The 24,433-nt window shown below is 39.7% G+C and overlaps 1 protein-coding gene across 1 annotated transcript in view; it reads right to left on the bottom strand.

Annotated features, from left to right (window-relative positions):
- Positions 1–19,864, bottom strand: part of FBXW7 (F-box and WD repeat domain containing 7) — a 206,451-nt gene extending 186,587 nt beyond the window's left edge. Inside the window, exon 1 of the mRNA XM_065877185.1 lies at positions 19,588–19,864. The gene's annotated coding sequence lies outside the window, so the exon portion shown is untranslated. The remainder of the gene's footprint in view (positions 1–19,587) is intronic.
- Between the last annotated feature and the right edge of the window lie 4,569 nt (positions 19,865–24,433).

Consider the following 24,433-nt stretch of genomic DNA (forward strand, 5'->3'; position numbering starts at 1 on the left):
ACATATCTCACCATTTTACTGGAAGAGTCAGAATAAGTTTAACAGCGCTCTTGTTAACAAACATTAAGTTACAGAGTATAGCTTTTTTGAATTTCTATCAGAACAAAGAATTTTCACCCCTAATGGACTCACCTTTCAAATACAGTAGTGTGAGTATATCTGTAGTACTAAATTCCTGGAAGTATAACTCCTGAGTCAAAGGGCATATGCACTGCACTTCTTTTCCACAGATATTGTCAAACTGCTCTCCAAAAAGGCTGCATCAATTTACACTCCCAACAACGGGGGAAGGAGCCTGAAAGAGTACTATAGATCCCTCCAGCCACAGGTCAAGCCTAATAAGGGACAAGAGCAGAATTAGACATTTTGTAACTGAAAAAAATACTGGGAAAGCTATGAGCTTGACCCAAGATGATGTTATGGGGCAACTGAAGAAAATTCAAAAGATAGTGACTGGGGAAAAAAAATGAAATTTTCATGACTATACTCACTGAGTTCAGTCTTTTTAGTAAAAAGGCTAACCTCACAAAGTCTTTTTATATTATCTTTTGTTTTAATTTTTAATTATTTTTATGTAAAAAGCAATGAACAGTTGATTTGTTATTGCCAAATGATTAGAAAGCTGTTGCAACATAAATTACCAAATCAGCCAACTTTTCCCTCACCAATTTGAAATGCTGCCTGTGATAAATACCTATGTATATTGGGATCTCTTTTTTAAGTACCTTTCTCAAATTCATCCTAGAGCGTTTCATTTACTATCATTTCAGGATACTTCTTAATATCAGAAATAGTTCTTCTGAAAACTGAAAAGCACACCTATGGGCTTCAGAATGCAAAGCTTCTTAAAGGACTGATCCCAAAAATAAAGTCTGGAATTCGATTATTTTTCTCCAAAAAGAAGTTGGCATGACTTATCTCCCCTTTTGTTCATCAAATGCAATATGGATATAACAGAAAGGCCAGGAGCTTAGTTAAAATCAGGCACACCTAGATTAGCATCCTGACCCTGCACTGGTTGCATGACCAGGGGCAATTACTTAAAATTTCTGATCCTCCATTTTTTCATTTGTAAACAAAGTCCAAAAGTCCATTCATAGTGTCCTTTTTCCCATTGATATTCCCTTATCTCTTTTTCTAAGTATAGGTAATCAAAATTCAAGTGGATACACTTTTTAAGTCAGTAATTTGAAGAAATTATTCTACAGGGGAAAAAAATGAGAAAGTTCTCAATGTACTATTATGAAAAGATTTCTAGGATACACTGTGAAATTTTTTTTTAAAGTCTGTATACTATGCTCTTTTTTCTGTAAAATAGGAGAGAATACCACTATACATCTGTGTATCTCTGCGTGTGTACGCATGCACGCATGCACATAAAGACGTTCTATAATTTTTAAATAGGTGTAAAAATATTTTACTTTTACTATTTCAGACATGTCAAAAGCAGAAGACTGACTCTATCTAGATAAGTTAAAAAAAAAAAAAAAAAAACTGAGGCCCCAGAAAAAACAAACTGCTAATAGTGCTAACTAGAAAATGAATGATTTTGAGTTCATGTATCAGAGGCTGATTCAAATGAGGTTGACTGACATTATATTTCTATTGGACAATGTTGTGTTAAATGGCAGCTAAATGAGCTTTTTCAGAGCTTCATGAGTCCTCCTTCAATTCCCTTTGTCTTATACTCAGGAAGTAAGTCTTTTCCCAGAGTGTTTCTTATACTGGAAAGCAGTGCACACACCAGGCAACATGAAACACGTAATAATCCTAAGAAGTGACTAGGAGGGAAATCTCCTACGTTTCCTAAAATTCAAATTGTACTATGAATCTTAACAAGAAAAACTGAGATGAGTGCATTTTGAGATTCTCTTGGGGGTTAGGACTATCTTAAGTAACTAGGGAAAAGCTTCAGGCAATAACAAAGTGTAATATTTTAGGAGCTTAGAACTTCCAGCTGAAAACTGCTTCTGTTTATGGCCCTTTCAAAGACAGTAAGTAGAAAAGTAGACCAGGAAGCCATGCAAGCACAAGTATGGTTTAGCAGAGCCAACCCTGATTATGCTGGAAAAAAATACCTAGGCAAAGAAGAAGTCAAGAACATCCCAGAATTGAGTTCAGAAAGGTTCGAAGAGAACCATTTTACCCCCACAATGAAGGAATAAACCTAGGACCTAACAAAGAAACTATTTCTTTAAGAATGAGGGGCATCTGAAGAAAACACAAAAATTAAGAACACTGTCTTAATTTTTTTCTCACCGTTTAAAATACCAGAAAATGCTAACTAATCTACACTAACAAAAAAACAGATCAGTGACTGCCTGGGGCTGACTCTTCTTAGGCTGATGGAAATGTCTTGATTGTGGTAATGGTTTCATGTATACACTTGTCAAAACTCATCAAATGAAACTCTTTAAATGGTTGTAGTTTACTGTACATATTATACCTCAATAAAGCTGAATGAAAATAAATAGGAAACAAACAAACTAAAAAAGCCATCACCATTTGCCCTGTGGCAGTCACAATGTAGCTGCCATTCCCTGTGCATGTGGGAATTTGGTCATGGCAGTTTATATCACCATAATTTTTACTGAATTCTGTGTACTTTTGGTACACACATGTCGAGTCTACTTCCCAATTTTAAATGTCCCCTAAAAGACTACACTATGATTCAGCATTGAAACAAAAAATTATGCTTGCAAAAAAGCACAGAAAAGCAGCAATGGGGAATAAGTTTGACATTCGTGAAGCAAGTATTTGTGCTTAGAAGAATGACCACAATTCCGCTTTTTTTTTTTTTTAAAGAAGACAACATCCAAGTACTAATAATGTATTGTATCATACTTTAAGCCAGCATTTTCTTCCTTAGTGATAAATAAAATAACAATTTGTCTTAAAATTGATCATGTGGTAGATAGTATTCTAAGATGGCCTCCAAGATTCTAACACCTTGGTGTACACATCTTCTCAAAGTTATTCAACCAAATATTAATCTAAATGCTGTTGTGAAGGGATTTTACAGATGTAGTTAAAATCTCTAATCAGTTGACTTTAAATTACTGAGATTATTGTAGTAGGCCTGACCTAAAGAGATCAGTTCTTAAAAGAATGCAGAGTGTCTCCTATTGTCCTTAAAGTAGCAAACCACCATGTTGTGAACTGCCCATAGGGAAGACCACACGGCAAGAACTCAAAGTGGCCTCTAGAAGCCTCTAGGCGACTGAGTGGTCCAAGACAGAGAGCCAGCAAGAAAACAGGGATGCCATTCCTACAAACGCAAAGAACTGAATTCTGCAAACCACCAGTGAGCCTAGAAGAGAACCATGAGCCTCAGATAAGATCACAGCTCTGGATGACACCTTGATTTCACTCTGGTAAGACCCTGAGGACAGGACCCAGCTAAACCATGGCTAGACTCCTGACCAACAGAAAGTGTGAGATAAACTGCTAAAGTTGTGGTAATCTGCAATGCAGCAATGGAAAACTAACACAGATGCCTTCTTAGATTTGAGGAAATATGGTTTATATTATTTCTCTTAAACGTTCTAATCTGCTCTATCATCAGAACCATTTCTTATATACTTCACATTATTATGAGTGTTATTATTCAATTTCACAAATCAGTAGGATGAAGTGATACCACTCTCAAAACTTTACAGGCAAAAAAAAAAAAAAACACTTTATAACATCTAAGAATTTATTTCCTCCATCAACTGGGCACACAAATTTAGTATATTTGCTTCTGTCTTTCTAAAGCAGTGACATACCAAAAATAAATAAGCAAATATCTCAGTCCTTATCCATTTCTAAGGGAATGAAAGTAAAGATGAATGTGTGATAAGAAAAGCTAATTTTTAGATCTAGCAAGGCCATATCATTTGGGACAACCAGTTTCTAAGACCTCAGGGAACTCAGGTATTAAAAAAAAAAAAAAGACTAAGAGAAATCTGAATAAAGTCTGGAATCTAATTACTAGAAGAAAAATATACATACAAAAATGGATAATAACACTTGCTCTGCCAACCTTATGTAGCATACAATTAAATGCCACTGAAAACAGCCTGCACTTCTATAGATCTTATTGTGTGCCAGGCACTGTTCTCTAAATAATATCTAAGAAATAAATGTAGAGACGATAAATATAGTACAGAATAGTGATTACGATCCCAGGCTGTAGAACCAGACTGGCTGGATACAATCCCAGGTCCACTACTAACTAAAGGTGAGATCTTGAGCATGTTTTACTTCTCTGGGCCAAATTTTCAACTAAAAAATAGGAACATTAACAATACTTACCTGACAGGGTTACAGTGAGGACTGAATGAGTTAATATATACAAAGGACATAGAAGAGTGCCTGGCACATATTAAGCACTCAAATGATGACATCAATATTATTTTTATAATAATATCATATTAACAGTTACCTCTAACAAAGGCAAACTGTGTATTTGCTGAGGAACCTGCTGGACTGTCCCCCTGGGTGGCTTTTAGTTTTATTTAATTGTATGAATCTGCCAGGGCACAGTTAAAAATTATTACTGTATTTTTTAACCTTAATGATATGTTTACGGGTTTGAGTATTATGTCTGTTCCTATGTTAAATACTAATTGAAACTTATATGGAAACATTCAAAACTGAAATTCTAGGGCTTTGCTATGCAAAATATAGTTTTGAGGGCCACCAAATCAGCATCACCTAGATGCTTGTTAGAAATGCACAATCCCGAAAGACACAGTGCATTTGGCCAATATAGTTTATGTTTCTTTTCCATGGGAGGGATAACATTTCAGGCTTTTTTCTTCTTCTCTTAATACTCATTACTTCCTTTTCTGTGCCTTTAAGGCTCCTGGATGCTATTCAGTCTTTTCACAGCAGATGAAATGCTATTTTTCAGGATATTTTAAGTTGAAAATAACATTATTTAGGCCATAGAAGCCTTTCAAAAATATTATTTTATGCAAATACTAAAATGCAATATTCAAATTCAAATAAATATTGGTTTACAGCTAATGTTGTTGCTTTATAACCAAAAAATGGCACAAGCCACCAAGAAGTGGGATTAGGTCACAACTGCAACATGAAAAACTGATGCCTACGACTGGGTACTGCTAATTAAGGTTACAAATTCAAGGTCTTAATCTTTATATGCAAGTACTTGAACTTTTGAAATAACTGATTTGATATCACCTCATTAGTATAATACAGTGGTTCTCAAAGTTTGGTCCCTCGATCAACAGTATCACTTGTGAAACTGTAAGAATTATTACATTTTGGGGTCTCACCCCAGACCTACTGAATCAAATACTAGGTTTGTGGACCAGCAATTTATGGTTTAGCAAGGTTTCCAGGTGATCCTGATGCATGCTAAATTTCGGGAACTACTAGAATAGTGGTTCTGGTATAGTAAGTTTATACTAAGTTTTCCATCACTAGATTGAATGCAATTCCACCTGATCGAGTTTGAAAATGTATGAATGCTGGAAACAGGACACTAAAATACTGAAACCCAACCTTTACGCCTGGAGACAAGTGCACCTATGACCAAGCCCGTGAATTACAAAGAAATTATGTTATTTACGGCTGATGTAGTTCAAAGTTATTGCACATTTACTTGATTGTCTACTCTGTATGGTTGCAGGATTAGTTATAAACTTTGTATAACCTTAAACTTTTTACAAAACTACATTTTTTTATAAGTATGCAAGCTTGCAAGGTGAAAATAAAACTTGTTTGCCTGGAAGAAAAAAAGAAAGGCAACCTGTGGTAGATAACGTGAAAGCACTAACAAGGCTAAGACTTAGAATCCTAAAATCTTGACGTGATTATCTGATTCCCTGTACCCCAACCCTAAATTCTTATTTACCAGAGCTCAATTTCATTCAGGCATCTTTAGTCTTTAATATAACATCATTCAGCACACTGCTCTTAGTGTTTGCATGTAACTTTCGATAAAATCTTACAAAAGCACTGAATTATAATTCTGAAAGGAGCAAATTTCAAATGCATATAACTATGATTACAAATACAGTATTAAAACACAACCAAGAGGAAAGAGAAAATCTTTCAAGAAACTTTTTTAAGACCAATATCCAGGTTTAGCTCTTTTTAAGGTAACAAAATAAAATTTAGAACTATTTAAATCTCCTAATGAATAAAAATAATAGTGCACAGATGTCAAAACTATGTTCTCACTTTATTTATTAAATGTACAACACCTATAAGTAAACTAGCTGTGTAAAAAATAGTCCAGTACAAAGTATGGGAAGGAAGGAAAAAGTAATTTTTTTTAATGACAAACACCGTCTGAGCAAACGTACTCCACAGATATCCACTGACTTAAATAATTTATATCTTAGAGACTAGCAAGTGTCAATTATCAAATTTTCTGCTATACCTTCCAAGCATAACAAATCATAGGTTTTCAAGTCCTAAATAATATAATTCTGAGGCTTATCCCCTAAACAAGAATCTCTTTCAAAAGATTTAACTCTAACTACAAAACACACTTTACATATAGAAAAAAAATTATTTATAAAAATCACTTTGCTTCATGATCTTTTAGATTTTACCTAGATAGTTTTCTTCTACTGCTAAAGATGTTATCTGGAACACCTGTCCTGATGTTGATACCAAGAGCAAGACTAAATTTAATAAAAAATGCAGGTTAGTGTAAGTTAGTTAAATCACACGTTTAAATTTCATAATTATTTTGTATAAGGACATAAACTTGGGAATTGCTTCTCCATGAGTCTGTTAATCTTCTTCCTTCTAATATCTGTACAGGATGAAATCCTATTATTTTCCCCTCCTACCTCAGTACTACCACTTTCAATACAAAACTCCTCCACTGAAACTTAGGAGGCAGCAGCACAGTCATTAAAACATAGACCACAGAGTCAATGGATCTGGATTTGAATCTCAGGTCTGCGCGTTCAAATTCCTAGCTATATGCTCTTAGAAAATTCTGTGAATCTGTTTCTTCTGCCATAAAACAGGCTTATTAGTACGTATTTCATAGGCACTGCTGTGAAGAATGAATTTAAAAAGCATGTAAAATTCCTTAACACAGTGCCTGACATATATCAAACATTCAATAAGTGATAACTATGATAATCAAAACAATGACTGTCAACAGAAAGAGAAAGACAAATACCACATGATATCACTTATATGTGGAATCTAAAACAGGACACAAATGAACTTTTCTACAAAAGAGAAACAGACTCACAGACATAGAGAACAGACTTGTGGTTGTCAAGGGGCGATGTGGAAGGGGGTGGAGGAGGGACAGATTGGGAGTTTGGGATTAGCAGATGCAAACTATTGTATATAGAATGGATAAGCAACAAGGCCCTACTGTACAGCACAGGGAACTATATTCAACATCCTGTGATAAACCATAATGGAAAAGAATATGAAAAAGAATGCATATATATGTATAAATGAATCACTCTGCTATACAGTAGAAATTAACACACATTGTAAAACAACTATACTTCAACAAAATCAACTTAAAAAACCATGACTTGTCAAATTATTAATTGATTTTATCAAATTATCAAACCTATATTCTTATCCTCTAGATTCACAACCCTCTCCTAGCTAATGCTTTATAAATAGCTGGGGGCAGCTCTGAGGTAAAAAGCAGTCATTATCAAGAAAAAGAGACCTAGTAGGCAACTTCCTCACCCTCCTTTTCTCCCATGCTTCACTAGCCTCAGTCATTATCCATACTTGAGAGTAAATACATACTCACTCAGTTTGGGCCCAAATGTAAAGGAGATCAAAAGCCTTATTTAACACTTGTACTTAATGACAGCTCATCTATAATGTAAGACTGATACCACACGTTCATCTTTCCAACAAGCTCAACACTAGAATGGACACACAGGTGAAAAAGAAATCAACCAAAAACATCTTTCAGGAAGTACCTGCTGGATCAAGTCTCATTAAACGAGTCAAGGAAAGAAAGGTCGACTTAATGCATCACATGCACCAAGTATCTAGGCTGTTTTACTTCTAGGATACACTTTGTAGAAATGAAGAAAAAAGGTCACATGAAATATCTATCAACTTTTGCAACTGGCCTCTAATTCATTCAATAAATACTCACTGAACACTAAGCACTCACTTGGAAACAAAGGTGACAAGATAATATCCTTTTCTTGTAGAGCCTATTAAAAAATCTTTCCAGTTTGTTTTTCTCTCTTCCATTCATTTGTTAACTTAATATATGCCTACTATGTGGCAGCAAATATTAGGCATTTGGCAGAAGGAGATATTTACTGAAAAGATGAATAAGATAGAATGCTTGTTCTCAAAAACTTGACAGACCAGTAAAAGAGAAAAATACAAATAACTATGTTAAGTGCTGTAAAAGTCACATAGATACTGTGGGTAACCAGAAGAAAGAACTAACTCTACTCACATTAACCAGGACAGGCTTCCTAGAGGAGATGATATTTAAGTACAGTCTTAAGAGATAAATGTTTCACAGATGAAAGGGAAATAATACTCCAGGCAGAGGAAATAGCAAGGTACAGAGACATACATAAAAGCATATACATACACACACACACACAAATATGCATATGTTGCATACAAATGGATATATAGTCAGTTTTTAGATACAAGTGAAGGATGTCAGTATTTATACAGAATCTAACTGGCAAAGTACCTTATACTACAAAGATAAGCAAATGAGAAACAGCTTAACGATAAAGCAAGGTTTCCTAATCTTGGCACCATTGACCTTTTGAACCAGATAATCCCTCGTTGTGGGGTGCTGTCCTGTGTACAATGATTATACCTGGCCTCTCCCCACAAAATACTAGTAGCACCCTCACACATACCTCTCCCCCAGCTGTGACCATCAAAAACATCTCTGGATATTGCCAAATGTTTCCTGAGGCTACTGCTATATGCCAGGCAATGTTCTGTGCTTCTCATTTATTCTCATTTAATCTAACAACATAGTATCCATGAGGTAGTTATTATTTTCCCCATCTTACAAAAAAAGAAACTGAGGCCAAGAGTTAAACAACCTGCCAAAAGTCACACAACCAGCCCGAACTGAACCCACACAACGGGGATTCAATCCCTACTCTAAGCACGGTTCTGTTGTCTCTTATTCATGCCTCAGCTTTTTTCATTAGATACTTGGAAAGTTAATATTTTGAATCTTATCTGGAAGTAAAAACTAAAATTATCCACACAAGTGGAAGTTAAATTAAAAGACTCCCAACCTCAATTCAGGATAAATTAACAAGTATTTTTTTAAGCACTGACTGTATGCATGCCCCGTACAAACTTTGGGAACTAGAGTGGTTCAAAGAAAAGAAAACTACGTTTATTAAGGATTTGGTATTATCTTTTCCATACATTCTCTCTCTGAAATCTCACAACATCCCTGTGAGGTAGGTATTATCTTTTTTTCAAGTGAGGAAGCTAAGGCTCAGAATAGAAAAGTAGTCCCTGACCTAATAAGGCTTACAATTTAATTGAAGATAAAGAACAGTATTTTTTTAAAAAGACAGAATAAGAAAGTTAAATATCTCCGTTAACAACACATAGAAGGTGAGAAGTTAAAAAAGAGCAGAAGGAAAGTATATAGTTAGATTAGTCAGGGAATACTTCTGAAAAGAGGTTTCTATTAATCCCTTTTGGAAATGAAATGGATAAGCAAAACATGATAAGCTGGGGAGGAGCAACACTTCTGTAAACAATGTGAAACAGAAGTATGAGGACTGAAAGGAAAGATTTGTGATAGCCAACTTAAACAGTAAGCCAAGGAAATGATGGAGTAATAAGTCTGTCTTAAAATTAAGATCGCCCAATAGCTGGAGACAATGACACTAGTTGTGTGCTTTTAGGGTGTTCCTGCCACAAACACTCTCAAGCACAGCAACAGGAATGAATGCAAAAGACCTAAAGGTGAAGACTGGTAGGGTTGATTAATGGAGGCTTAGACATATGAGTCAAACACCAAATTTCATAAGAAGAGTGATGGGTCATCTACTTTGCTTTATGTATTCTGTCTCCTTCAGCCAAAATGTAAGTTTCAAGAGGGCAGGGATTATAATGTTCTGTTCACTTAGATCAATGCCTGGCACAGTAAGTGTTCAGTAAATATCTGCTGCTGAATAAAGGCACTATTCAAAATAGTGACATATTCAGAAACAAAGGTTACAAAGACCTTCAGCAACCATAAAAAAATAACAATAATATTGTAATATTTATTATTATTACAACAACTAACATTTATTGAGCACTAACTCTGAGCCAGACACTGTGATCCATTATCTCAATCCCCTTAGCTACCTTTTTAGAGAGGCAGGTACTATTATTATCATCCCAGTTTTACAGGTTCACACACAGAATAAACAACTTGACCAAGGTCACAAAGCAGCACAGCTGGAACCTGGGTCTATCAACTCCAAGGCTTGCCTCTCAACTACTCTGTCACATACATAGAATTACAAGTATCCTTCTAAGGCAAAGCTAGGGAAATGTGGCCAATGAGGAAAGACAATAAACCAAAACCAAAACGAAACTCCAATGTAGTCAAAAGCCGTATGTCCGCCCCCTCTCCTAGCAGGTACTGTGGATTTTTTCCCACCCTAGAATACACTGATTATCCCATACAAATTAAAACTTCAATGGTTTAAAGAATCCAGATGTTGAAAAACTAGGAGCTAGAGTCAATCATCTAATCAACATTTCAAAGGGTGGTAGATATCGAGTGGTAACACCCCGTGTCCACAACCCAAAGAAATAACAGGGTGTGACCTCTGACTAAGGCTGACCTCAAAATTTCCTGACCCATTCTCCCCGAATCTGCCACTTCCCTCCCTCCTTCAATCTGCGTCTCTCCCCTCCTCTATACATCCCATCTCTCCTCTCCTACTAAAAGGCCTTTACAAAAACTTGGAAAACTTTTTTCCTACTCTCAATTTCTAATCTAGTTAAAACTTTTATATTTCTCTAAGGAAAAAAAGTCTACCTGTGTAATACTCAGGTAGAAAAAAGGTTCCCTACTCGTTAGAGCAGCATTCCAAAAGTTATGTTAGCCAATGAAGAGACAACCAATCATGCAAAAGAAAGCTGATGACCAGCATATTTATTTATATAACCTGGTATTATAGACATAATAAACAAACAGGAAGAAATTAAACTCACTAGAGATTATGTTCTTCTCCCATCTATCCAGTAACCTATTCATAATTATAATTCTTTCTGAAAATCTCTAAAATGGAAAAAAGCTAACTCCAGAATTATAACTCCAATCACTACCAACAGAGAGAAATATTTAAAATACTGACTTTGTTTAAAAACTAGAATATCCATTAAATTAATTACTTAACCAGAGATCCACTAATATATAAGTCAATCTGATTTCTGCATTTACACCAAAATCTAAAGCAAATCTGCCTTAAAAGAAAAGTTAAAGAATAAGAACAAGAGTTGGCAAGACAAACAGTGCTAAGGAACATAGCTCAATCTTTTCTTTCTGCCTTTGGATTTTTTTCATACACTTATCTTAAATATACAGTTCTATTAAACAAACAAACTATGAAGGCATAGACGAATTGTTCTCAAAGTAGAAATACTTTCCAAACACAAAAAACTATCAAGAAGCATTTATTTCTTGAATTGGCCAATAGAACATTGACTATGCCAAGTTTGAAGGAAAAGTTATTTCTGAAAACTGATCCTGTATTTAATAAATATTAAGCATGAAAAGGGAATAGCCAACCCTCCCTCCCTCGCTCTCATCATTTTAGGAAAAAGAGAAAACTAAAAATTTAGTTAAAACAAAATCCTTCAATAAAATCCTTCAAATAAAATTCCTTCAATCTTAATTTGAGATGTAACGATACAAATAAAACTTATTAAACTTCACGGTTTCTTTTAAGTTTTTTATTCCCAGTGTTAAAGAGATGGATAGTTTAAAGACTGGATAATCCAATTACATCCTGATATTTCTAAATGGACAATTTAAACCACAGTCATTCTCAGAGATAATAAATTATTCAAAAAAGAGTCCTTTCTGATCTAAGCACTATTGAAGTCTTTAGGGATGAATTCAAATTCCAGTTATGTTCAAATCAGTCTTTCTTTTCTATAAATAAGCACAGCAGTTCTGCCATTTCTTTACTTTTTAAGATTTTTTTAAAATAAAAACATTAATGAATGATACACTGTTTCAGAGGCTTTTGAAAACACGGCAGAATTACTTCAGTATTATTTGTCAAACTCAATGGCTGAATTTAAGTGTTCGGAAATATAAAGCCTGACTTTAGCCTTCTGTCTATGTTATACTTTAAAAGATCTTTAACTTAATAAGTTAACAGTGATGGGTCACCTTACTATAAGCCAGGCACTGGAAGAGCTTTGCATATGTTTTACATTATCTCATTTAATCCTAACAACAACCCTGTGTAAGACATGTCCCCATCAACAGGTGATAAAGTCGACAGTAAAAGGATAAGTAGCTTGTCCCATGCCACAAAGCCAAGAAAGGTACTGCCTAACTAATGAGTCTTCTGCCTCCAGAGTATCAATGTATTTTATGAGGGAAACGAGAAATGAATTAGCAACTGTTGCTGGCTCCATGTATGCATATTTTCAACCATTAGATAGTTATAAATTACCCACCATTATTAGTGGGACAAGTCCTTCTCAGACCTAGAGGATGTCATGCAAAGGTCTATTACTACCCCTTACACTACCCTGAAAAGCATGCCATCCTAAAAGTCTCATTAAGTTATATACATTCTTCCAAAAACAAACAAGCAATCTGTCTTGACACTTCACATTTGGCCTAACATATATTGATGGGTTCAGTATCTTCTCCTATGGTGATCCTCTCAGAAGAAAGGCTAAGTGATATTAAAAATATTTTGTACCACTATCTTCTAATATTTCCTAAATTCCACAGCAGTCATGAAGGAGCATCTAGCATGATACATGTACACACACACAAACAGCACATGCTACCTCCTGCCTAAAGCCACCGAGATTTCCAGTAGCTAACCTCCAGCTGGAAAAAAAGGGCTGAGGTGAAACAGCAGAGCAACAGAAACTGCACAATATCTGACTGATCTACTAGCTATCCCTTAGATGAGGGGAAAGAGCGAAAAATAAGATACCAAACAATAACGTCTCTTGCCCATTTTTTTATTATTTTCCAACTACCTGTATTGCAGGATAATACAACACAAACATAATATTTTCTTGGTTTTAGAGAAATCAATTGTTACTCAAAATTTTTTAAGGGAACATTTTAGAAAAAACTGTATACACTGGTTTGTCACTCAATATCCAGATCAAGTACAGATGTTCCCTCAAATATTTCACAATTCTGAAGGTAGAACAGGAGGAAATTTTAAATATACATGTGTGTAAAAGTATAATTATCAGAAAATATATATCCCATAGTGTTCAGGAAATTTCATGTAGATTTAGGAAACACACTCCAAACACAGTGTGAAAGGGAACATGCAACAGTATCAATGAGGTATCATAAAAAAGTAGCAAAAATCTAAAACTAAACTAAGGCATAAGACAGACTGGTTTGACACTCAGCGGGGAAAAGTCTCAAAGTAGAAATGTTTAACAGCAAGAGTTCATTATTTGAAAACAACTTTACTCGTCTGTAATGACAATTCAGCTACATTAAAATAAATAAATAAATGAAACCTAATACACCACTCTTTTCCCTGGTCCACTGGAAGTGTCACCAATACAGAATATTTCTATTTGGATAGAAGGTAGGAGATAGGAGATGGACATCTTGTGTCTTTTAAATTGCCACTCATCCTTAAGCTTGAAATAAAAGCAAGATTTTTTTAAAAAGCAAGGAAAGAATCCTCTCCTAATGAATAAAAAAGCAACTTTAGGGCTTCCCTGGTGGCGCAGGGGTTTAGAGTCCACCTGCCGATGCAAGGGACACGGGTTCGTGCCCCGGTCCAGGAAGATCCCACATGCCGCAGAGCGGCTGGGCCCGTGAGCCATGGCCGCTGAGCCTGCGCGTCTGGAGCCTGTGCTCCGCAACAGGAGCGGCCACAACAGTGAGAGGCCCGCGTACCACCAAAAAAAAAAGCAACTTTACAGTGACCTTCTTTCTAAAAGGTATACTAAAATTGTCAGGTCATGTAAAATTGTCAGACCTCTTTTTTAAAGGAATAGGAATTGAAGTATCAATTATATATGTAGAAACATTATATAAAGTAAAAGCAGGTTTGAAACTAAAAAGTGGTCACTACTGCAAGAATAACCCCTTCCCCTGCCATAAACAGGGGACTCCTGAGATAAATAAGATTTATGAAACCAGGGTAAAAATATACCACCGTCCAATGCTGACATATGAAACAGATGTTTTGATATTAGCTGTGATGTAAAATTGCACAAAGTGAATTACCCTTTCTAAACAACACATCTGAGATTTATTTTTTGGGTGAATCTATTAACCCATGCTACATTTACCCTTAAGAACACAGCAAAACTTTTTAAAGTACAGAGTTAAATGATTTAAGTGATCTGGTAAGATATAATACTTGAAATTAACAAAACAAAAATTGTGGAGCCAATAATTCTACACAATGAATTTGGTCACTGCAAAAGATCAAAGCTTTAAGAAACAGAAGTACCAAACCTTAATGTTCTTATAGTTTGACAAATATTTTCATCTGATTCAAACAAACCATCAATACTTCTAATTTTACATGCAAAGTAAATGCTTTACAACTTATTTTCAGAACCTTTCAAGATTATACTCGCAAGTTTCTTCAAAGATACTTCTGGCCATGATACACGTCCAGTATATCACTATATGGTATCTTATATGGTATGGTATCTTTGAATAAGAAATACAAGTAGTCCTACTTTTTAGCTTCATCACTTTATAGATGGCATTGCCCCTGCTCCTCAGTCCATAGTTTTCATCACTGTGGAGGCAAAAGTACCTTGAACAGTAGACTCTGTGCTTTATGCAGAATCATTTTAAGACTGCCTCCAAGGAACACATCTCATTTAGAAAACAGAGACCAGCTAAAAGAGCCAGTCCCAGCTTCGTAGCGGAATGAAGCTCATTCTGCATGTTGGTGGACTTGGCAGTCAGTGTTCTATACCAGGGGTCCATAAACGACGAGCCAAACCCAACCTACCTCCTGTTTTTATGTATAAGGTTTTATTAGAACACATTCACATTCATTCACTTACATACTGTCTGTGGCGTTCAAGAGCACTTCAAGAGCAGAACTGCATTGTTGCGACACAGACCATATGGTCCACAAAATCTAAACTATTTACTATTCAATAACTGGCCTTTCACCAAAAAAAAGTATGCCAACCCCTCCTCTACACAATGAGATGCCGGAGGCAACACAAGACTTCTCCAAAAACCATCTCCAAGTACACGAATTGGGCTGCTGCTAGCCTAGGTGTGGGCTTTGGGATCATCCGGTGATAAAACACACAAACACACACCCTCAAGGCTCTTTAATCATCCCATATCAGTCCCAAAGTTGCCAAGGCAGAGCACACGAGGTGATCACTCCCTACTACCAGGGTCCCACCTTCCCCACTTGCATTCACTAGTAAATCGTGCTAACCCCAAAAGGCTGCCCTTTAAAGTTCACTGAATCATGATTTCGCCTGCATAAAAACTGTTGTGGAAAATAGTGGGTGAGGAGAGAAGGCACTCATATGGCATATATTCCAGATCCTAGAACCACCATAGATCTAGCTCCCTGTCTAAATAGCTGTGGCCCAGAAGGTCCTGCCATTTGAATTATCACTCTTAAGAAGAGGCCAAACAGGCTACTAAGAAGGTGAATTGGAACTAAGGAACACAAAAAAGTGTGGATATACGTATTCCCTACCTCACAATCCTTAATCCTTGTTAGTGTCAACACTAAATCCAAGTTTCACCACAAAAATTTTAAATTTTAATTTTTTAAAAAATCAGTCTTCCAATGTCCATAAATGCTTCGAAGACGTCTGAATTTTTTTAAGTGCCAAGTTGGTTTTTGTTTGTTTTTTAATAAAAAGATTTTTTTTTAAGGCATTTTCAGCACTGCTGTGCCAACACAGGGATATCCCCTCCATTGTATGGGACACAAAGACACACACCAACTGCGAGCAGGGGAAGCAGTGTTCTTTGCCAGCTATTTTTAGCCCCACTTCGTCATGTTAGACTCCAAACTTAGGATAATAATGAAAGGTAAACTTTAAAAACATGAATTTGATGAAACAGATCTGTCCTTTTATGTATAAGTTCCTTAACACTGAAATCTTATATATTCTTCTGAACAATCTCAAGGGACATATATACCTTACAAAAAGCTTGTTAGTATTTCAAAAATAATCATCTGCCCTAAGACTGAACTGGTGCCCATGTTTAAAGGTTGTTCCTCCTTTTTCAATTTCAACCCTTATTCACTTTTAAAACAGGAGAGTCTCATCCATTCTCCTCTTCCTGTATCTTTGCTAACTTTAACACATTCCCCTCCCCCCAAATACCCATTTTTCAGCTCTCTACTCTCCATCAGCACTATAGAGAAACCTTAGTACTTTTATAATGACTCCCAATTCTAAATTTTCAGCATATCACTCATTATTTTACTGTCTTAAGATTGCATTGGTATCCAACTTTAACCCTAAAATTTAATGTCCAAAGTCCACTGCCTCATTTCTGAATTACTTTTTATAAGAAACCACTAGCACCATACCAACATACTGGAAGCACCTTCTTTTTCACCCCTCCATCTGTACAGCTCTTCAATGACTGTAGTGTAAAAATGTTAGTTCTCTAGAAAAACAAAATCCTAATCCAGGTATAATGCCTCTTGGCTTAAAATACGATTTCTTCTCAGTGGTCTAAAACTACCCTCTCAGAAACATTGTTCTCAGTTCATTCTCTGGGCTGTAAACATGTATCCACACAAACACAAATTGGCCCTAAGCCTACTCAACAATCTCCCTCTGTATTCCTATAAGCTAACGTCCGAATTACATTTGTCCCTCACCCCCTCCAATTCCAAAAGTCTTAAACACTATCTCCACCTGTTCTTTTCTTCCCAAAAAACACTTTCTCCTGATTCAGACACTCCAATAAGTTCTGTATAGTCCAACATCGACATTTCCCTAGTGAAAAATGTACAAATACATTTACATCTATAAGGTACCAAACAGTTGCTGACATACAGTGGTCGTAGATAAAAACTGGTCCATTCCTCCTTTTCTATAATTTCGTGCAATCTGTGTTTCACTGCCTCTGCCACCCATAAGCAAAAGCATCTCAAAGGCAGGGACCCACAAATGCTCTGTTGTTTCTTTGCTACCCAAATATACATTAAACATTACCATGATTTTTAACCAATCTATAGTCAAAACAACACAAGTCAAAGTTGTAAGCAACTTTGATGGAGTATAATCTACGCTCAAACTAGTTTGTTGGTCTGTCCTCTTTTCCTCCCCCAAAAAACAGCCTAGGCAAGACTAGATTTCTCTTCCTCCTATGTTTGTGAAGTATGGGATACATGACTTCCTCAAGGTCACAAAATAACAGATCTAGAGACATTTGTTTTTTTTGTTTTGTTTTGTTTTTGCGGTACGCGGGCCTCTCACTGCTGTGGCCTCTCCCGTTGCGGAGCACAGGCTCCGGACGCGCAGGCTCAGCGGCCATGGCTCACGGACCCAGCCGCTCCGCAGCATGTGGGATCTTCCCAGACCGAGGCACGAACCCATGTCCCCCTGCATCAGCAGGCGGACTCTCAACCACTGCGCCACCAGGGCAGCCCGCAAAATTTGTTTTTGATTCCACATCTAACACTACATCCACTACTCAATATATATATATATATATTTTGCAGTACGTGGGCCTCTCATTGCTGTGGCCTGTCCCGCTGCGGAGCACATGCAGGCTCAGCGGCCATGGCTCACGGGCCCAGCCTCTCCGCAGCAAGTGAGATCTCCCCGGACCGGGGCACGAACCCGTGTTCCCTGCATCAGCAGGCGGACTCTCAACCACTGCGCCACCAGGGAAGCCCCACTACTCAATATTTTGATGCCAGTACTTATTTAAAGTAGAATCTAAGGTTCCTAACAAAAGCATAACAAGGAAAAGGCATATAAAGGAAAACAAAACAGCTGGTGAAGTTCCAGAGGAGGGCAAAGTGATCAAAAGGATGGAAGAAATTATTTTAAGACAATAAGTCAGGAAAGATGATAGTAAAGAGGAACAATCAAAATCTACAAACCAGGAAAAGATGAACTCCAGCTTGTTCTAGCAATTCTCAAAATACGAACTTGGGATGTGTCTTGAAACTTTATAAAGAGACAGGTTTGGGATAAATAAATGAACTGTTACATAATTCAGGGGCTAGTAAACTTGCAGAATTCATCTCTTCAAAAGAGAAAAAGTACAGGATGAAAAGTGTTTGAGAAAGTTTTAAAAAGTTTAATCAAGATCCTGAATGGAAAAGTTAGCATGGATAATCCCAGGCTTACATTCACTCCCACAAAGTTTCTCTCAGCAGTGGCTTCAGAGTATAAGCTCACACAATTGTCTGGAGGGGCCATAATTCTTAGTACTGCCTATGTTCTGTTATATAAAATTCCACCCTATGCTTAACCCTAAGGTCTGTATAAACATATGAAATGTCAATTACTTTCCTGCACCTTAATTTGGCACTCTGAGGGGATACCTAAATTACAAATCAAAGATTTTACAGATTTCACCTTTAAAATAAAGGAAGAGGAAAAACATCATTCTTCAAAGAATTAAACATCAGAAGTTTCTCCTCATTTGATAGAGAAGCATGAGATAACTCAAATAAGCAAAGCTTCAAGTCATTCCAACAAACAAAAAACTGCTAGCAATTAGGACATATGCTACTCAAAAAAAAAAAAAAAAAAAAGCATTTGGGTAAGGAAAAAATTTAATACCTTTTATAAACTGGTTAAAGTACTAAATGCTCTCCCCCAAATCAGTTGTGATCAAAAGACCTCAGAATTTCCTGAGTAACTGAAATGTTACAGTGTCTTCCTGATACGCAGGAACTGCACCCAGGAAATGAGAAGGTAAAAAAAATTCCTGTACCACTAGGTACTGAAATGAAATCTCTCAAGGAAGACTAGCAAAAAAGAAAGCAATTTTACTTTCAGGGGTTCCTACTTGAGAACCAAATAAGAGTTGCCCAGAGACAAAAACTACCGCGCTGTTTCCCACCGGGTGTACCAGGAAAATATGTATTACAGAGATGTCCCTTGTGCGCACATAGGCTCTGGCTTCCTCAATTTCCTTTTGCCAATTACTGGCCAGAAAGATACCAAGTGTCCACCCTGGAGAAAGACAGAACTCCTCGAAGAGAAACCTGTGGGCTTGCGTATCACACGTACAGAGCGCTAAAAGGTTACAAAACACTGGACTGCCGGATGCCTCTCCCCGCAGTGAGGACTAAGGTACCCCTCTCGTCTATACACTCCCAACACTCCTGGAAAACACCGGCAAAACTCCGGAGGACGCCCCAGCATCCTCCCCCTTTCTATCCCTCCATTCCCTTTCCCGGGGCCACTCACACTTTAGAGAAGAGCCGGGCGCTGAGAGAGTGGGGTGCTTCCCTTCCTCCTTGGGACTCAGGCGGCAGCTGCGGCAGGCTCCGGAGCGTTAGTGAGGAAGAAGCGGGGCTGGGATCGCTAAGCCGGCGGCCACCCGGGTCTCTTCCGCGCCGCCGGAGCAGACGAGGCGGCGGCCCCGCTCACCTCCTCTTTTCCTCTTCCTGGGTCTCTTCAGGCTGGGTCTTCTGCCCGTCCCGGGCCACTTCTCCCCAGACAGTCACGTTTGGGAGGCTCCGGATTTTGTTTTTTTGAAAAGTTTCTTCTGGGCGGAGGCTGCGGCCGGCCCCCCGGGTCCCCCCCGGCCCCGCCGCCCTCGGGGCTGGGGCAGGGGAGGGGGCTCTAAGAACTCCTCCCGGAGTCCTGCCGAGGAGCCGGGGGGCCGGCGACTGGCCGAGAAAGAAGACCCCCGAGGGGGCGGAGGGGAGGGGGCAGGGAAGGAAAGGACGGCGGCGCCGGTCCTGCTGTCCCCGCCGCCCCGGCCTCCGCTTCACATCGGGGTCCCCGCCCCCCCGGTCGGGGGGTGGTTGCCGGGCTTGGGGTCCCGGCTCATACACTCCGGGGCCAGATGCTACGGCCCCGGGCGGGTGGCCGAGGCGGCGGCGAGGTGGGGGACCCGGCCGGCTCCGCTCGGCGCCGCCCCCGCTCCCGGCTCCAGCATGTGTCGCTGCGGCTGGGACCCCCTCCCTCCACCTTGGGGGTCCCTCGCCCCGCGCCCCGGAACGGACAGAAGCTCCGGCCCCTCCTCAGCGTCCTCTCACCGCGGAGCAGCCGACTAGTCCCGACCCGAGGTAGCCGCCTCCCTGCCCCCCAGCCACCGGCTCCGGCTCGGGCTCGGGCTCCGGCGTGTGCAGCCGCCGCTGCCGGCCGGGAAGGCGAGGGGGGGAGAAGAGGGGTGGCCGCGGCTCCCTCTGGCCCAGGTTAAGGCGGAGGTCTCGGCGGCGGCCAGTGCAAGGGCGCTGGGTCTCTCGGATGCTCCCTCGCTCTCACGCTCTCGGCGGCGGCGGCGGTAGCGCCCCGAGCTCAGCTCGCTGTCTCCCTCGCTCAGTGCGGGGCTCTCGCCTCACTCCAGAGAGAGGGGCGGGAGGAAAACGGCGCGGACCGATGACGCAAGTCACCTAGCAACCGCTCTCTTCCCCCCTCCCTTTTCTCTCCGCTCGGAGGCTTCCTCCGCGGGCCTTTTTTCCCCTTTCCAACCACCCCGCCCTGGGCGCCTCTGGCGCGCACGATGACGCTCCAAGGGAAGAGGAAGTCGGGCTCGGAGAGCGGGTGGGTGCGCCTCGGGCCGCGGGACTCGCCGCCGCTGCCGCCGCCTCTACGGCCGCGTCAGAACTGAGGAGAGGAAGGGGAGGAGCCGCGTGGAGCCTAAGCTGCCGCCTAAGCTTACCCCTGACCCGAGGGCAGTGGAGAGAGCTTGCTCCGTAGCGGTTTCCTTCAGAGCAGGTGGTGACTGCTCCTTGGGGAGCAAGGAGGAGGCCCAGGCCGCGCGGCCATGCTCGGGCGCGCATCACCCGAAGGTGAGGCATTTGGCCCCAACGGGCCTTCGAAAAGCCCGGCTGAGCGAGAAGTTATCTTACAGCTTGATCCGCTGCACCTGCTCGAGGGAGCGAGCGCCCCACCCTTCCCGCCGTGTGGGGCGAGACCCAGCGCCCGGTAACGCGTGGTCGGGCCGAGCAAATGTTTGATGAATGAATGAATGAATGCCTCCCTCCCTCGCGGAGCTCAGAGGAGTTTTGCGGAAGTGCAAGCGCTTTGTAAACTGCGTAGCATTGTAAAGATGAGAGTTGTAACACATCCCTCTCCCCCCCGTCCCCCTCCCCGCAAGGAAATAGGGGTGCGGCGTGAGTGAGGAGTCACAACCTGAGTCTTTAGTGAAAAACGAGGCGAATTGCTGGGACGAGGGAAGGGAGCCATCCTCCCGGAGAGTGTGGAAGGATTTTTGACTTTTTCAGGAGGAGAATTTAGCAGTGCCTCCCTTTCGGGAATCATTCTTGCTTGTGGTTTGGAGCTTTGGAGAGCTGGTATTGGCTGTTAATCAGTGTCCATTACCGTCATCAAGAAATTTTGGCCTGTGTTTCAGGTCTGATTCAAAGGCTATTTCCTTTCTAAAATATCATTACCATTTAGGCAGGTCTTCCTACGGGTGTTATCCTGGAAAGTAAATCAAAGTAAAAAACTCATGAGGTTGAAAGGGTGGTTCTCTAGGACAAGAAATTTTAAGATAAAAGGATTTCAGAATCCTCAGAAATCTGTCTTGAACCTGTCCTGGTGAATAGTGTGAGAACGAGATAAAAGCAGCAGTGATGAAAGGAAGCAGATTCCAGTTGGGTCTCCGGACTCTGGCGCTCCTTGCCTCGTCTGTAAGCAGCAGTAGTGGCTGTTACAGGCCTTTCCACCTCAGGGGGTGAGGTGCAAGTGTTTATAGGCAGATCTGGGGAGCTCAGAGTCTGACACTCCTGCCACCACCATATGCAAATAGGCCAAGGAAACTTGTAACTGGGTAAAATCCAAGGGCTCATTTTTATTAAAATGCTGCAGTAAAAGTGATGGGAGGAGGGAGATGGATATTGCCAAAGCAAGAAGAGAATCACAAAGTAGCGTCTGCACAGCTGCCCTTCATCCAAAGTTCTGAGAACCAGGTTAACTCTCCTACTTTTCAGCTACCCTGGATTTGACTCTCTTCTCGTGACCAGTCCTTGCCAGGTCCTTCCAAATAAGACTCACAGGAAATCAAACCAGCAAGTGATGGCCCCACATGGCTACAAAGTAAATCTTTTTGGATTTTGCTCCTCTTCCTAATTTTTTCATGAAAATGGCAAGAATAAAATATACAGAATGAGGGGATTTTGTAAAGCCAAGCACCTCAGATTTTAAGTTCTGAGAGCTTTGGATGAAAAGAATGCAAACGTCAGAGCTCTGCAACCCAGCAGAGGACGCCTCCAGAAAAGTGTGTAACCACATGGAGCTTTTCAGCAGCCTGATCTGTTTTCGTTGTCAGTGGCTCCACCAGAGAACTTTGGTGCTGAGAGGCAGAATGGCACTCAGCCACCTACTGATGAAGTTACAGCTGTACTAGCTTACTAGGCAAGATCCACCCCCTTCACCCAGTATGGTAACTGGAGGAAACAGCTGGAACTGGTGACGGCAGAGAAGGAAGTTCATACATTTCCAGCTTGGTCTGCATCTCTTTAGTTCTTTTACTTCTTATTAATCCAGAGGAGAAAACAGCTGGTTCATTCGCAAATCCAAAAAAAATCTGAAGTTTTAGGTAACAGCGTTCTTTGCCTGGTACATCAGTTTGTATGATAAAGATCTGCATACTATGTTAAAATATAACAATGGGATATTTGTATAAGGCTCTTCTCTGCTACACTTGAAAGTGAGCTCGTCTGAGAAACTATTTTATCAGTTTTATTATCCCACATCAGTAGCTTTTGCTGTCAAAGATTTCATAAGCTAAATTTTCTAGCAAAATTTCTTTCTAGAAATTCCATCTACAATATTCAGTTACTTTTAGCGGTTTTATTGTGACATATGCATTAAAATGCATAAATCAGTTATTCAGTTGTAATGAGTAATTGTAAAAGAAACCTCCATGTAACCAACCAGGTCAAGAACTGGAACACTGCCAGCACCCCAGAAGTGCCCCAGTGACCTTCCTGAACACAACTCTTTCCCTCCCTTTTAGAGGTAACAATTATTCTAACTTTTGTGATAACCATTTCCTTGCTTTTCTCTATTGTTTTATCACAAGCATGCATGCATCCCTAAACAGTATATTGTTTGGTTTTTCCCTTTCTTGGAACAAAATAATATGTAACCTGTTGTGCTTATGGCTTCGCTCAACATCGTTTTTAATCCATATGTTGTTCCTATAACTGTAATTTATTCATTTTAATTGTTGCATATTACAGTGTTCTATTGTAGCAATATGCCATCATTTATTAGGCATTCTATTGTTGATGGATATCTGGGTTGTTCCAGTTTGGAACTGTTATAAATGCTGCTGTAAATATTCCTCATGTACGTATTCCATCACATCTATGTGAGTTTCTGTATGGTGTATACCTGGGAGGGGTAATGTGTATTATAAATTTGAACAAATCATGCCGCGCTGTTTTCTAAAGTGTTACGTTCACGCCCACTGTGTATGAGCCTCATGGCTCCACACCCTCAACCACATTTGGAATAGTCAGTCCTTTTCAGCTTTGCCAGCTTGGTGGGGGTGTATACTTATCATTGTGGTTTTAACTTGCACTTCCCCGATTGCTGATGCTGTTGAGGACGTTTTCATAGATCAACTAGCCATTTGTATTTCTTCTTTTGTGAAATGTGTTATCGTTTTCATGCCTAATCACCGAGATACCCGATTTTCCAATATCCTTTTATAGTCCACTTTTGAATAATATAATTTATGTAAGGTAATACTATCAAATGAGTTACATTTGGGACAAGTTCTTTCCAAAATAAGGACAATTATAGTTTACCTAATTGTCTCTTATGAATTTGATGATAAACTTCTTAAAAGTAGGACTATAAGGCTATATATATATATATATATATATTTTTTTTTTTTTTTTTTTTTGCGGTACGCGGACCTCTCACTGTTGTGGCCTCTCCCGTTGCGGAGCACAGGCTCCAGACGCGCAGGCGCAGCGGCCATGGGTCACGGTCCCAGCCGCTCCGCGGCATGTGGGATCTTCCTGGACCGGGGCACGAACCCGTGTCCCCTGCATCGGCAGGCGGACTCTCAACCACTGCGCCACCAGGGAAGCCCTATAAGGCTATATTTTTTACATTCCAAAATAAT

The sequence above is a fragment of the Phocoena phocoena genome, chromosome 5, assembly GCF_963924675.1.
Source record: "Phocoena phocoena chromosome 5, mPhoPho1.1, whole genome shotgun sequence".
NCBI lineage: Eukaryota > Metazoa > Chordata > Mammalia > Artiodactyla > Phocoenidae > Phocoena > Phocoena phocoena.